This window comes from Tamandua tetradactyla, chromosome 3 (genome assembly GCF_023851605.1).
Source record: "Tamandua tetradactyla isolate mTamTet1 chromosome 3, mTamTet1.pri, whole genome shotgun sequence".
NCBI lineage: Eukaryota > Metazoa > Chordata > Mammalia > Pilosa > Myrmecophagidae > Tamandua > Tamandua tetradactyla.
This window is the reverse complement of record NC_135329.1, coordinates 87,630,227-87,647,011: the sequence shown is the minus strand read 5'-3', so window position 1 is coordinate 87,647,011 and position 16,785 is coordinate 87,630,227. Positions and strand designations below refer to the sequence as shown.

The following is a 16,785-nucleotide window of genomic DNA, read 5'->3' as shown; positions in this document are numbered from 1 at the left end:
CAAACCTGTCAGACCACATGTTTAAAAACAATGTTTATTTACTCATGGAGTTCATCAACTTGGCTGAAAGACTAACTATATAAACATAACTGAGACAAAATTTAAATAGGCACTTGGGGAAACAACACCAGAGACACAGGCCAAATGCCATACAAAAATTACCTCTAGAAGGACTTGGAAGGAAGAGTAAAAGGCATAGGATGAAAGGGTTGTCTATAACTCATTCATCCCTTTGGAGGAATTATTATTTAAAATATAATGTCTAAGAAAAAAAATTCCACCAGACAACGATAAATAGGCAATGTTGATTTTATTCAAAGCTTACCCTTTGAAAGAGGGGGCAGAGACTAGAAATCTATTTTGATGTATATAAGGAGAGACCAGAGGCTATCACACAAGGGAGAAAGAAATCAGAGACTATTGTGATAGGAAGAGAAAGAGGGCTCAACTTCTAATCAGAGAGCCAGCGAGCTTTTAAGGCCAGGGATGAGCTCATGGGAGAGCTCTAGATGAGGAGGCAGGCTGTGCGATGGGTTCATCACCTAGAGTTATCCCCTGAATTTACTGTGAAGGCAGGTGGAGCAGGTTATATCTGGATTTTTCAAGGGCTAAGGTTGGGGAGACCAGGTGGACAAAGTCAAGGACAAACCCATCTAAGCTTTAGAAAAATTAAGGGAAAGTAACATAATAAGTGGGCACTTCTTAATCTGCAGATTTCCAGAATCAAAGGATTCAGGCAAAATTCAACATTATCAGTCCCCTCCTTTGTTCAGGTGAATGATACTCATTCATGGCAGAACAACTCAGAGGGAGCATGGATCTGATTGGTGTTTAACAAGTCCTAAGAAATGGGTTTTTTGAAGACTTTTGGTGTTATTCCTAAAAAAGCAATCAACTCAGTTATTGAGAGGTAGTGGCAAAAGTCATTTGTTTTGGTGTCAGTTATCTTAAAAGAGGGATGGCAAACTTCCTTAGCAGCTCATTCAGTGGCTTGTTCAGGGAGAAATTCAGCTTGCATATGATCTGCTGCAGTCATGAGTCCTTCATGGAATATTGAGTCATCAGTCTTTGTGGTCAGCAGTTCTTCAGATCCTAGGGATAAAAAGACAAGCTACAAAACAACCAAAGTTTACTAGGGATTGAGGCAGTCAGGTTTAGTTCTCAGTGATGCTAAGTCACCAGAGTGGAAGAAAAATTAGAAACATTACTTTGGAGAGTTGTAACCTGATATTGAAGAAAACTAGAGTAATTGAGAACTAGGTAATGGTTGACAATGTGTTCACGGTAACAGGATCCAGATCAATTTATAGGTAGGTTACATATCATGCAGCAACCCGCAGTTTCAAAGTAGTGCAAAATAACTTAAGGACAATGAACAGTAACAGAATTTGTTTTCCCTTAAAGCACAAAATTTCTCTCTACAGTCACCCCCCCTTTTGATCAAAGGTAACTCCAAATAAGATTGTTATTCAGCATAAAAAGGTACATTTCATCAGATTTGGCTTGATTATTTACATGGGTGCAGCAAGAATGGTAGAATGATTATTTACCATAAAGATTCAGCAAAGGCTGGAATTTTTCATAAGAAACCTCAGATTGGATTTTGAAAAGCTTCCTGACATTAGGAAACCAAGCAAAGAAGCTGCCACTAAGACTCACCTGCTTTCCTATAGATTTTAGTGAATTCCTCTTTCTCAAGATCATCCCCAAATCATATGGTGCCTGAGCCTGACAGTAAGTGATCTTCTTTATTCACCTGTGTGCTGGTTTGAACAGATTTAAAAAAGCCATTTTTAAGCTCTAGTCCCATCTTGTGGAAGCAGTATTTCTTTTAATCCTTATTCAGCACTATAGGTTGGGGACTTGAGATTATCTCTGTGGAGATGTGACACACCCAATTCCGTCTTTCATTAGAGGGAGATGTAACTCCACCCATTCCAGGTAGATCTTGATTAGTTTATTGGAATGCTTTAAAAGAGGAAGCATTTGGATAAAGCCTCAGAATGATGAAGCAGAGAACCCAAGATGCCTGAGACCTTTGGAGATGAAGAAGGAAAACACATCCTGGGGAGCTTCACAAGGCCTGGAGCGAAAACTAGCAGATGTTGCCATGTTCTACCATGTGCCTTACCAATTAAGAGAGAAACCCTGAACTTCATCAGCCTTTCATGAGTGAAGGTAACCTCTTATTGGTGCCTTAATTTGGACATTTTTACAGACATGCTTAATTGGAACATTTTCACAGTCTTAGAACTGTAAACCAGCAACTATTAAATTCCCCTTTTTAAAAGCCATTCCTTTTCTAGTCTATTGCATTCTAGTAGCTAGCAAACTAGGACAGATTTTGGTACCAGGACTGAAGTGCTACTATGGTTTCTAAATACCAAACATGTTGGAATGGCTTTTTAAATGGATGTGGGGAAGATTTTGGTGGAATTTTGAAGAACTTAATAGAGAAGGCCTAGAATGCTTTGAAGAGACTGTTAGTAGAAATGTAGACTCTAAAGATACCTCTGATGAGGTTCTAGCCAGAAAGATAATAATGTGTTATTGCAAACTGGAAGGAAGGCAATCCTTGTTTTAAAATGACAGATAATCTGGCAAAACTGACTAGTGGCTTTGGCTAGAAGGTAGTTTTTAAAAACCATGAACTTGGATAATTATCAGAAGAGATAAACCAAACTGCAGTCTGGTTTCTCCTCATAGCTTATAGTGGAATGTGACACGAAGGAGAGAAGCTGAGAATTGAACTCTTTGGTACAATGAAATCAGAAATTGATGTTCTGGAAAATTTGAGCTTCCAGGAAGGGAGACCCCAGAGAATAGTGCCCCATGTAAGAATTTATCTGAATATGGAGCCAGTCAGCCATTTCAGAAAAAGCCAGGATTGGAAATGGAGTTATCCAGGGAGGATTTGTGGAAACTTTAGCTGTTTGATGGTCATGATCCTTGCCTGCTACATAGAAAGCCAACAGTAGTGCTGTGGGGCTTGTATATCAGGAATTGCTGCCAGAGTTGACTGGGGGCTCAGAAAAGGGACAATGTGAAGGTAAAATAACTTCAGAGGTAGAACTATGGAAGCTAAAGTCTAAAGTCAAAAAACCCTTGGCTAGGAGAGCAGTCCTGCCCAAGTACTTGAAGAGGGTGAGTTTGCCCCAAAGGCAGAGGATGGGCCTTCCACCTTGTTGCACTGGAAGAGTCATGTTTCCTCAGGCCGTGGGGAGGGTGTAGCACATTCCTTGGGGTTTAGGGAGAGCCTGGCTGCCACCACATGGAGGGGTTGAGCATGTGCCCTGGAGATGGCAGAGGGTCCAGGTGCACCCTGATGCTTGAAGAAGGTGGAGCTAAGAAAAAAGTGGTCTCCCCATTGTCCCCCAAGGTTGCATTTGGAGAGAGGTGGGTCACTGTTTAAGCCCTTGGAAAGGATGAGATTGCTGCTTTCTAAAGTCCCAAAGATAAATGAGTCTCAGACTTGAAGATCTAATGGAGTTTGCCTTGCAGGTTTCCAAAACTGCTTGGTTGTGGTGATCCCTATAGAAATGGATATATATATATATATCCTATGACTGTTCCTCCATTGTATGTTGGCAGACAATAACTTGTTCTGAGATTTAGAAGTCCAGAGTCAGAGGAGAATTTTGCCTTAGGACTTCCCATGCCTGTAGGTGACTTTCATGAGATTTTGTACTGGTTTTAACCTTGTATTGTATTTGTGTTGTTACTGAAATGCCTTAAGGATTTCTGATATTGTTACAGAATGAATGTACATTGTATATGAGAAAAACATGTTTTTTTTAGAGTCCAGAGAGTGGAGTGTGTCAGTTTGAAAGGATTTATGTACCCCAGAAAAACCATGCTGCTAGAGACCTTTGGAGATGAAGAAGTAAAATGCACCTTGGGGAGATTCATAAGGTCTGAAACGAAAGCTAGCAGACATTGCTATGTTTGCCATGTGCCTTTCCAGTTGAGGGAGAAACCCTGAACTTCACCAGTCTTTCTTGAATGAAGGTAACTTCTTGTCGGTACCTTAATTTGGACATTTTCATGGCCTTTGAACTGTAAACTAACAACTTGTTGAATTTCCCTTTTTAAAAATCATTCCATTTCTGGTACATCGTACTTTGGCAGCTAGCAAACTAAGACAACCTGTAAGGCTGAGAACCCTGGAAGTCAGGCACCAGGACATTTTCTCCAAAAGAACTTTATAAAGCATTGTTCTACAAAGTCAACTTTAGTTCCTTAAAAGTGTCAGGTCATATGTAATTAAATGAGCAGCATTCTCAACTAATATCAGTTCATTCAAAGCTTTAGTTATATAGCTAGTGTCGCCAAGAATCTCCTGTTAAAAAGGAGGGTGGATTTTTATTGAATCTATGCACATAATTATATTGTCATGAAAATAAGAATATTCAATGAGTTTCCAAATTCAGGAAGAAAATAATAAATGATAAAGTGAGTTATAGCTAGCTTAAGATGAAAGAGAAAAGGATTCCTTGTATCTAGAATATAGAACATCAAAACACCAGCAATAATTGTTCTCCATCAATTCATTCTGTCCTACGAAATTAATCCTTATTCCACACAACCTGTGTTAGCAGTCTCAGGAACCCTTCAGCCTCTCCACTAAAGCTCTGGAAATCCTAACTTAACCCCAGGTTATGGACTCAAAATTATTTAAGCAATGTCATTTGAAGCTGATGCCCCAGAGTACCTGGCCCAGTCCCTTCCATGAGTCTCAGTGTCTTTTTGTTGCAGATAAATACTCTATCCTATAGCTGATTGCAGGTGTTTCAGAGACACATTAGAGTAAAATAAAAAACTACCTGTGTATGACAAAAGAACTTAAAATGGCTGTGGTTAATATAGTAATGTTTTACAAAAGTGAAAAATCTGGTGTTAATGCTCATTACAAAAATGTATTTGAGAAGGAAATTTGCTTTTTATTTCCTGTGGAATGCAATATTTTATTTAAGAATAAAACTGACATTTTGACTAGCATTATATTTTTGTTGCCTAATATTAGTCAGAGCAGTACCAGGACATATTGTGGACAGTGAGGATATTGGAAAATCTATAGGAATTTCATAGAATTTTTGAAATATTTATATGTATATGATTTTATCCTTTCACCAAGGAAAGATAAGAATCTCTGATTTGACAATGCTTCCCAAGGAACTTACAACATATCAAATAAACTGTACTGTTTTTTGCACCTCTTTCTTATTAAGGTGAAAGATCTTTTATTTTCCAGGGGTCTTCTGGTAAATCCTAAAGAGAGTTTGAGATCAAGAAGGTGTCTTATCAGGCAATGGGATGTGTTGATTGCATGATGTGACCTCCTGGGTTTATCATTGAGGCTAGATGGGACATACTCCATCTGCATTTTGCAATGGTCAAAATGGGGGTGGTCATGGGCAAAGAGTGAAGGACAAGTCTGTCTAAAGTTTAATCAAGCAAACGGGAAATTAAGACTGCTTGAATTGAAGACAGTGGAATGTTGAAAAAGCAAAACATTAAAAGTTGCCATTTGTTTGGACATGTGTAAGATAATGAGTCACTGTTAAACAATACTTGGTTCCTATTTAACAAAACTGATAATAAGAGGTAGAGGATTTAACTTTTTTTATTTTTTTAAGAAACTTAGTTCTTTTAAAAGTGAACAGGCATTTCTCTTAAATGTAATGGATATGATAAAGTCAAAATAAAGCACAGGAAATTATTCTGTTCATATATAGTATCTTTGCTTTCTAAACAGATTAATCAGAAAGTAAGGGAAAATCTTTTATAATATGTTATTAAAAGCAGACCAATGGGATGTGTTGATTGCATGATGTGACCTCATGCAATCATGATAAATTCATGAAGAAATTATCATTTTAACAGAGAGAAAACCAAATTCTAGTTTTGTATGAGTATACTATTTGATTCAAAGTTGTTAAGAATCTCAGAAATGGGTGGGCCACGGTGGTTCAGCAGGTAAGAGTGCTTGCCTGCCATGCCCGAGGACCCAGGTTTGATTCCCGGTGCCTGCCCATATATAAAAAAAAAAAAAAAAAAGAATCTCAGAAATTAACCTATCAAATCTTGGCCAGCCTTGACCATGGCATATAAAATTCTTCTCTCTGAACTTTCACAACTTTCCATATCCATTCAGGTCTTGGCCAACACTTTTCTCCTCATTCAGAAACAACCATTCGTTTCAATGATTTCAATGTAGAACAAGGTTTCTCTTTCTCCTTGTCAAAAATATATCCTTTATACCTTATATACTTAATTAAGCATAAGCTTAAGGTTTTAAGCTGCCAAAAAAGATCATAAACTCATTAAATTGACATAAAATATAGCTAGGATTGAGATAAAGTGTCAGTTTAGTGGTTCCATTTGGATAAACAGAAACTTGCTTTTTTTTTCATCTTAAGCATCTACTAGATATAACGTTGGCTTATCGGATTAGGAAACCCTTGTAAGTTTAGGAAGAACATATTTGAGTAGAATAAACTTGTATTATTCTATTGTCCTTAAAAATGGTAACTCAGAAGACACAGCTTTTTATAAAACTCAATATTAAACTAGACTCTTTTGCCAAAGAGTTACCTAAATCATGGAACTTGAATTTTTTAAAAAAGCATTTAGGTTAGTTTTTGTAAGGATACTTTCATTTTATTTTATTTTATTTTTTTACATTGGAAGAATTAGAAGTTCTAATTAAAAGTTAATTTATTGGATTTTAATATTTAATTTATATAAGTGCTTATTTATTTCTAAGCCAATTAGAATAAAACTCCTTTAAGGGAATTTAAACATTAATTTGATAACATAATCTGGAAGTAGAAAAATGTTATTCATAAATAACATTCATATGCACATAAACATGCAGACAGACGTGAATATAGAATTTGGCTTCAATTCTCAAATTTCAGCCATGAATATAGCATATATATATGAATACAGAATTTAATGGTTTATTAAGAGAGTTGGCCCTTGACCTTGCCCCAGCTTTATATTTTTACCAGGATTATGTTTGCATCAGATGGAAGAAGTAGGGGTTACCTATTCAATATGAGGGATGAAGCACCCCCACCAATAATTAGTGAGAAGAATTTGAAGATGACCTTTGCCATAATGCATAATCTTATGGAGACCATGGGTAAAATTTTGGGTGAAGGACTAAGGAGACATCAAGTGGCCCTGGGGGTATCTCTAAAGCCCATCTATGTAGATAAAACATCTAACCTTTTATCAATTAGATTTTTAGCCTCAGGCAGTTGTCCTTGGATATTCTGATCCTGTTGAGAGTCCCTAGTAGGAAGTGTGGGCCTAAAGCCCCAGTGACACCAGGGATTTGTGTGTATATTGTGGGAAGGGAAAGAATTGGCAGAGATGGAGAGAGGGGTGAAAAAAGAAGAGATGTTGAAGGAGGACATATGAAATTATTAAAAAGAAGGTCTAAGGTAGTAAAAAGCAGGAAGAAGGAGCAGGACATGATGGGATGGGAGAAGACTTAGATGGCCCATAACGTAGCTCCTAAATTTCTAAATTGCCTCTAGCAAAATCTTGACATTTCTGAAGATTTTGAACTGAGTTAGTGTCCTAATGGCTGATGATACAGTCAGCAGGGAAGAAGAAAAGGGTAAGTACCTGACAGAATAAGAGTAATCCATAGGATCAGCATATAGTTAAACCAAAACAAAACAAACAAAAACAATGCAAAAAAAAAAAAAAAAGAGACAAAGTATCTTCAAAGAAATCAGGAAAGTGTTCCACTAGATTAATTTTTTGTGTAATCCTAGGGTCCATAGAGCCAAGAGAGGGGATGCTTCACTTACTCCCTGGGTCTGGAAAATTGAAGAAAGAAACTCCATGCCCAATCTTCCAGTCAGAGAGCCAAAGAAGCAATAGGGTTGGGGAGCTGGATTATGGCAACATTAACTGACAGAGAGAAAATTGCACCAGACATTGATATGCAAGCAGGGATGATTTTATTCTATTTGACTATATTTCATAAGAATTATTCAATAAAGACCACAACCTAATGTCTGTGTGAGAGAGACACCAGAAGGTGTGCTTATTTGAAATTGCTATGTACCCCAGAAAAGCCTTTAATCCTGATTTAATACTGTATGGTGGAATCCTTTTGATTTAGTTGTTTCCATGAAGTTGTGTCCCACCTAATTGTGTGTGAGACCTTTTGATTAGGTGATTTCTATGGAGATGTAACTGTGCCCATTCTAGTTGGGACTTCGTTCACTTATTAAAGCCCATTAAGAGGGAACCATTTTGGAAAAAGCTTCAGAACTGACACAGAAAGAGATGTTTGGAGATGCAGAAAGAAAACATTCCTAGGGAAATTGTTTGAACAAGAATCTAGGAGTCAAAGCTAATAGATACTGCCATGTGCTTTCTCAGCTGACAGAGACACTCAGCGCATCATTGGTCTTTTCTTGGGTCAAAGTATCTTTCTCTGGAAGCCTTAGTTTGGACATGTTTATAGTCTTAGAAGTGTAAATTTGTAACTTAATACATTTTCTGTACAAAAGCCAAGCCATTTCTGATATATTGCATTTCCAGAAGCATTAACAAAACAGATTTTGGTACCAGAGAAGTGGGGTGCTGAAGTTTCCCAATACCAAAAATATTGGAATGGCTTTTTAAATGGATAAGGATAAGATCCTGGAAAAGTTGCAAAGAGCTTGAGAGAGCCTAGAATGCTTTGAAGAGACTGTTGGTAGAAAATGTGGACTCTAAAGATATTTCTGATAAGGATTTAGACAGAAATGATGCATGCATTATTGCAAACTGGAAGGAAGGAAATCCTTGTGTTAAAGTAGCAAAGAATTTATCAAAATTGACTACTTGTAATGAATGGAAGGCCATATTTAAAAGCCACAAACTGGGATAATTAGCTGAAGGGATTTCCAAATTAAATGTGGAAAATATGGCTCGATTACTTCTTGCAGATTACAGTGAAATGTTACAGGAAAAAGTCAATCTGAGAACTGAAATCTTGGATACAAAGAAAACAGAAATTGATGGCCTGGAAATTTCTGGGCTTCCAGAAAGTGTTACCCCATAGAATTGTGCTCCATGTGAGGATTTAATCAAAAATGGAACTAGTCAGCCAGTACAGAAAAAGCCAGAACTAGAGATGAAGTTATCTAGAACGGATTTGTAGAAAGTCCTATTGCCAGATGCATATGATCTCACTATACTGCAGAGAAAACCAACAGTAGTGTTGTGAGACCTGTACTAATGGATCTATAGCCAGTGTGGGCTAAAAGGGACAGAAAAAGAACAAGTTGGAGGAAAAATAAGTTCAAACATAGAACCATGGAAAATAAGGCCTGAGGCCAAGAAACCTCTGGCCGAGAGACCTGACCCATCTGTTACTCGAACAAGGTAAGTTTGCCCCAAAGCAGAGGTCGGGCTGTTTGACTCAATGTTCAGGAAGAGTTTGGTGCCCCATGCATCATAGAGAGTGGAGCACATTTCTTGGGGTTTTGGGAGAACTTTGCTGCTGCTTCATTGTTCTGAGGGTGTTGAGCATGTGCCCTGTAAATGACAGAAAGCCTGGGTGCTGCCTGATGTTTGGAGAGGGTGGAGCCAAAAAAAGACAGTATCCCCAAAGTTCCCAGTGTTGCAGTCCATACCCCAGTATTTGAAGAGAACAAGGCTGTGTAGGCCTTTGGAAAGGGTGGGATTGCTGCTTTCTAAAGCCCCAAGGATGAGTGATTCTCAGACTTTGAATTCTAATGGAGTTTGCTCTAATGGTTTTAGGAACTGTTTGGATCCAGTGACTCCTATTTTCCTTCCAATCTCCCCCTATAGCAATGGGATTGTTCATTCTATGACTGTTCTTCCTTTGTATATTGGTAGCAGATAACTTCTGAGTTTTATAAGTCTAGAGCTAGAGGAGAATTTTGCCTTAGGACAGACCATGCCTGTAACTGCTTGTGATGAGCTTTTGTATTGTTTTTGACTTTGTATTGTGTTTATACATATTAGTATAGTGGTTTAAGCATTTGTGATATTTTACCAGATCACATGTATTTTGTAAAACAGAAAGAGCATTTCTTTTTGGGGTCCAGGGGGTAGAATGTGCTTGTTTGAATTGTTATTTATGCACCCCAGAGAAACCCTATATTTTAATCTTGATTTACTATTGTAGGATGGAGTCTTTTAGATTAAATTGTTTCCATGAAGATGCACCTCCACCCATTTAAGGTGTATGTTCATCCACTTACTGGAGTTCTTTAAGAGAGAACAATCTGGAAAACACTTCAGAATTGACACATACAGAGATATTTGAGATGCAGAAAGAAAATGCCTCCACACCCTGGGAAGCTGCTTGAAAAGAGAAACTAGGAAAGAAAGCTAGCAAATACTGCCATGTGTCTTCCCAGAAGAAAGAGAAACCATGAAGTTCATTGGCCCTTTCTTGAGTCAAGGTATCTTTCTCTGGATACCTTAGTTGGAGATTTTTATGGCTTTAGGACTGTAAACTTATAACAATAAATTCCATTTATAAAAGCCAACCCATTTCTGGTATATTGCATATCCTGCGGCATTAACAAACTAAAACAGCAGATTTCTGCAACAGAGGGAAAGAGACAAGAAGGCTATTGTGACATATATAGAAAGACCAGACACTTTCACAATAGGGGAGAATAGGGGGTGTTCAATTTCCCTGAAACAGAGGGCAAGAGATATTTTAAGGACAGGGATGAAAGCGATCTGGAGGGGAAAATCAGGTTATGAATGGTTATCTGGCCCTGTTTTATCTGAGAAATATGGACAACTCAACTATTAAAAGAAACCCAGGTCTTGCTTGCTGGTAAAAAGCAGAGCGCTCCTGGGCTTGCTACTGGGTGGTGAAGACAAATTTCTTAGTAACTCAGGCCGAGGTCTTTCCATGTGGGAGCCTGAGAATCACCAGACACATTGTGCCCATAGGCAGGGTCTCAGCAAAATCGCACAGTGCCTACCCCCTATCTCCAGAGTAGGTGGCTTCCAGCACACATGGAGAGCAGTGGCATTGACTGGATTGTTGCCTGTTTGGGTCCTTGCCCAGTTGGCTGCCACAGTTGGGGAGATATGGGGTTGTGTGGAAGAGGTGGCCCAAGAATGCCATTTGTTGGGAAGACAGGGAAAGTACAGTCTGGCAAACTACTTTTCTGTCCAGCCATTAAAGAAATTCTCAAAAGGGTTGCACCTACTGCGTAAGTCTCTAGCCCTACTTCGGCTGGGAATAATCAAGAAACCAAATGCCAACAGGAGCATTCAATGCAAATCCAAGCTACTACAAAAATCTTAGATAAGCAAAGAAAAAAATCATTTCAAAGTAACTTTATTAAGATAGTCAATATTGTTTATGTTGCTAAGAAACCAACAGAAAATCACAAAGCACATGAAGAAGCAAGAGGATATGGCTAAGCTAAATGACAAAATTAAAAAGCTGACAATACAAATAATTTATAATATCTAATTAAAGATGTTCATACAAAACTCCTCAATAACTGCAATGAGTTGTCTAAAGAGATAAAAGGATATCAAGATGACACCTGAAGACTACAAAGAGTAATATGAAAGAATACATAGAAAAATAGCAGATCTTATGGAAATGAAAGATATCGTAGATCGAATTAAAAAGTTTATTGAGACACCAACAGCAAATTTAGAGAAGTAGAAAAAAAAAATAAATGGACTAGAGGACAGAGAAATTGAATTAGAATGGACAAAAGAACAAATGTTGGAAAAGATAGAAAAATTTGAATTAGATCTCAGGGAAATGATAGACAATACAAAGTACAGAAATAAAAAAAAATATTTGGTGCCCCAGAAGGAAAAGAAGAATAAAAGCTAGGAAGATTATTTGAGAAAATATTTGGGGAAAACTTCCCAATCCTTATAAAAAACATATATATGTAAATCAAAGAAGCCCAATGAATTCTAAATAGAATAAATACAAATAGACCCACCCCAAGACTAATCAGACTGTCAAATTCTGAAAGTAGCAAGCGAAAAGTGAATTACCACAAACAAGGAAAGCCATGTAGGACTAAGCTTTGACTACTCATCAGGTACCATGGAGGAAACGAGGCAATGCTACAATATATTTAAGTTTCTGATAAAGAAAAGTTGCCAGCCAAGAGTTTTTTATCCAGCAAAGCTGTCCTTCAATAGTGAGGAAGAATTTAAAATTTCACAGATAAACAGTGCTGAGAATATTTGTTAACAAGAGACCTACTCTACAATAAATAATAAAAGGAGTTCTTTTGGCTGGAAAAAAAGACAGGAGAGGGACGTCTAAAGGACGGTGCAAAATTGAAGAGTGTTAGTAAGGATAACTTAAAGGATAAAAAGAGAGAAAAATAACAAATCTTTTAAATAAAAACTGAAGAATAATGTGGTTGAATGGAAAAGTGCCTTTACAGTAAAAACTATGAATATTAGAACTATGAATAAACTCTCCTATTAAAAGACACAGATTGGTAGAATGGATTAAAAATATGATCCATCTATATTCTGTTTACAAGAGACTCACCTTAAATGCAAAGATGCAAATAGGTTGAAAATTAAAGGATGCACAAAATTATTCTACACAAGTAGTAGCCAAAAGAAATCTGGAGTAGCTATAGTAATGAAAAAAATAGACTTTAAATGTAAAGATGTCATAAGAGACAAGGAAGGACATTATATATCAATAAAAGGGCAATTCACCAATAAGAAATAGCAGTCATGAATATTTATGCACCCAATCCAGGAGCTCCAAATTACATGAGTCAAATACTGACATAAGTGAAGGGATCAATAGGCATTCCTGCAATAATAGTCAACACTTCTGTAGACAGAACAGCCAAACAAAGGATTAATAAGACATCAGAGAATTAATTTTTAAAAGATTAAAATTACTCAAAACACTTTTTCTGATCATGATGGAATGAAGCTGGAAATCAGTAATCACTGAAGAATTGGAATTTACACAAATATATGGAGATTAAGCTACACACTCTTAAACAATCAGTGAGCCAAATGAGATATTGTAAGAGATATCAGTAAATATCTAGAGATGAATGAAAATGAGAATACAACATATCAAAACCTATGTAATGCAACAAGGGCAGTACTAAAAGGGAAATTTATAGCTCTAAATGCTAAACATTAAAAAGGAAGAGCTAAAACCAAGACCTAAATGTACTAAAGAAACTAGAGAAAGAGCAGCAAACTAATCTTAAAACAAGTACAGAAAAAGAAATAACAAAGATTACAGTGAAAATAATTAAATTAGAGAACAAAAATACAATAGAGAGAATCAATAAATCAACAGTTGGTTCTTTGAGAAGATCAACCTTTGGTTAGACTGACAAAATAAAAAGAGAGATGATGGAAATAAATAAAAAAAGAAATGAGAGAGAGGTCATTGGACTCCAAATAACTAAAAATATATCATGAATATACTCTGAGCAGTTATATGCCAACAGACTAGACAACTTAGATAAAACGGGCATTTTCCCAGAAACACAAACAACCCATACTGTTTCAAGAAGAAATAAAAGACCTCAACAAAGTAATTGAAATTAAAGAGATTCAAGAAGTCATCAAAAACCTTCCTACAGAGAAAATGCCAGTGTCAGGTGGCTTCAGAGGGAGTCCTAACCAAACATTCCAAGAAGAACTAACATCCTTCCAGCCCAAACTATGCAAAAAAGTTGAAGAAAAGTGAATATTGCCTAACTCAATCTATGAAGTAAACATCACTCTAATATCAAAACCTGATAAAGATACTACAAGAAAGAAAAACTATAGATCAATATCTCTGCAATGAATATAGATGCAAAAATTCTCAACAAAATGCCTGCAAATCAAATCCAATGGTATGGGCAGGCCATGGTGGCAGAGTTCTCATCTGCATGCCAGAAACCCAGGTTCAATTCCCAGTGCCTGTCCATGAAAAAAAAATTTCAAATCCAATGGCACATTAAAAGGATTATACACCATGACCATATGGGATTTATTCCAGGCATGCAAGGGTGGTTCAACACAAGAAAATCAGTATAATACAACACATTAACAAATTGAAAGGGAAAAATCATATGATAATCTTATTTGTCGCACAAAAGACATTCAGCAAAATTCAACATTGTTTCTTGATAAAAACACTTCAGAAGTAGGACTCAAAGGAAATTCTATATTTTAAATGGCAGGTATGAAAAACCTACAGTCAACAGTGCATGCAATGGTGAGAGACTGAAACCCTTACCCTAAGATTAGGAACAAGACAAGGATGTCCACTGTCACTACTGTTATTCAACATTATACTAGAAGTTCTAGCTAGAACAATTAAGCAAGAAAAAGAAATAAAAGACATCCAAATCATAAAGGAAGAAGTAAAATTCTCATTATTTGCAGATGACATGATTCTATATTTGGACAATCCTGAAAAATGTATGACAAAGCTGCTTGAGATAATAAATTCAGCTAAGTGGTGGAATACAAGATTAATGCACAAAATTCAATAATGTTTCTATACACTAGTGATGACCTAATTGAGGAGGCAAATAAGAAAAAAATTCCATTCACAATAACAACTGAGAGAATCAAATGTCTAGGAATAATCTTAACTCAAGATGTAAAGGACCTGTACACAGAAAACCACATAATATTGCTAAAAGAAATCAAAGAAAAGCTAAATAGGTGGAAACACATTCAGTATTATTGTTAGGAAGGCTAAAGGTCATTAGATGTAAATTCCACCCAAATTGATCACAGACTCAATGCAATACAAATAAAAATTCCTACAACCTCCTTTTCAGATTTGGAAAAGTTAGTTATTAAACATATTTGGAAGCCCAAGTGGCCTCAAATAATCAAAAGTACCCTTGAAAAGAAGAACGTAGTGGGAGGACTTTTTTATTTCCTCACTTAAAAGCTTATTATAAAGCCATAGTGGTCAAAACAACATGATATTGGCACAAAGATAGACGTATTGATCAATGGAATTGAATTGAGAGTTAAGAAATAGACCCTCAGATATATGGTCAATAGATGTTTTACAAGGTCTCCAAATCCACCGAACTGGAATAGAATAGTCTGTTCAATAAATGGGACTGAGAGAACTGAATATCTATAGCCAAAGGAATGAAAGATGACCCCTATATAAAAATTAACTCAAAGTGGATAAAAACCTAAATATAGGAGCCAATACTACAAAACTCCTAGAAGAACATATACGGAAGCATTTTTAAGACCTAGTGATAGGAGGTAGCCAGCACAAGCAATGAAAGAAAAAATCGATAATGGGAATTCCTAAAAATTGAACACTTTTACAGTTAAGGGACTTTCTCAAAAAGGTGAAGAGGTAGCCAACTCAATGGGAAAGAGTATTTGGTAACCACGTATCTGATAAGGATTTGATATCCAGTATATATAAAGAAATACTGCAACTCAACAATAAGAAACAAACAACCCAATTATAAAATGGGCAAAAGATATGAATAGACATTTTTCCAGAGAGGAAATACAAATGGATAAGAAGCCCAGGAAAAGACGTTCATCTTCATTAGCTATTAGGGAATGCAAATCAAAACCATAATAAGATATCATCCCACACCTATAAGAATGGCTACTATTAAACAAGCAGGGAACTACAAATGTTGGACAGGATGTGAAGAGACAGGAACACTTTTTCACTGTAGGTGGAAAGGTAAAATGGTACCGCCACTGCGGAAGACAGCTGGGTATTTCCTCATCAAACTAAACATTGAGATGCCTTATGGCTCAGCAATTCTGCTACTTGGTATATATGAAGAAGATCTGAAACTAGTGACATGAACAGGCATTTGCACACAGATATTCATAGTGGCATTATCCCAGGTTGTCAAAAGATGGAAACAATCCAAGTGACCATCAACAGATGAGTGGATCAACAAAATGTGGTATATACATACAATGGAATATTATGCAGCAGAAAGGGAATGTGAGATTCTGAAGCATGTGTTAACATGGATGAAACTTGAGGACATAATGCTGTGTGAAATAAGCCAGACACAAAGGGACCACTATTATATGACTTCACTAACACGAACTAACTAGAACATGAAAACTCAAAGTCTTAAAATGTAGAATATAGAGTATCCAGAGACAGAAGTTAGAAAACGGGGAGTGGTTACGTAATAAGTACATAATTGTTAACAAGGTTGAACTTAAATGTTTGGGAATGAATAGAGGTCATGGTAGCTTGTTATTAGGATTATAAGTAATAGTGACATACTGTAGCTGAATTTGATTGAAAATGGTTGTTTAAAGTCATGTATGTAAATAAGTTCTTGCATGAACTAGCACATTTGTAGTATTATTGTTAACTGTAGTCTATAGTTTACAATAGCTATGTTTTTCTCATATACCTCCGTATAGTTAACTAAAATATTTTAATATTTTTTCATCAACAATAACAGATTTATTTTACCAGTATTATGGATCAGTAATGGGGGGAATAAAGATTATGGTATGGCAGGATTTGGGTTTTATTTCTTATTCTTATTTTTGTTCTAGATAAATGAAAATGTTCTAAAATTGATCATGGGGATATATGCAATGCTATGTGTTGATACTGTGAGTTAACGATTGTACCCTTTGGATGGTCTGTGTGGTACGTGAATATATCTCAATAAAATTGGGAAAAAATGTCAGCTTATGAAGCAGCATTTCCCAACTCTTTTTTAACAACATGAAATATATTATGTGTAAGTCTACCGGCTTTAGATATCAGTAAATAATATGGGACCAGAG

At 36.4% G+C, this 16,785-nt stretch overlaps 1 long non-coding RNA gene across 1 annotated transcript in view; it reads right to left on the bottom strand.

Moving 5' to 3' along the window:
* Positions 1-798: 798 nt before the first annotated feature.
* Positions 799-16,785, bottom strand: part of LOC143676216 (uncharacterized) — a 40,728-nt gene continuing 24,741 nt past the window's right edge. The window contains exons 3-4 of the long non-coding RNA XR_013171919.1: positions 1,660-1,763; positions 799-1,092 (exon numbers count right to left, since the gene is read on the bottom strand). This is a non-coding gene — a long non-coding RNA (uncharacterized LOC143676216). The remainder of the gene's footprint in view (positions 1,093-1,659; positions 1,764-16,785) is intronic.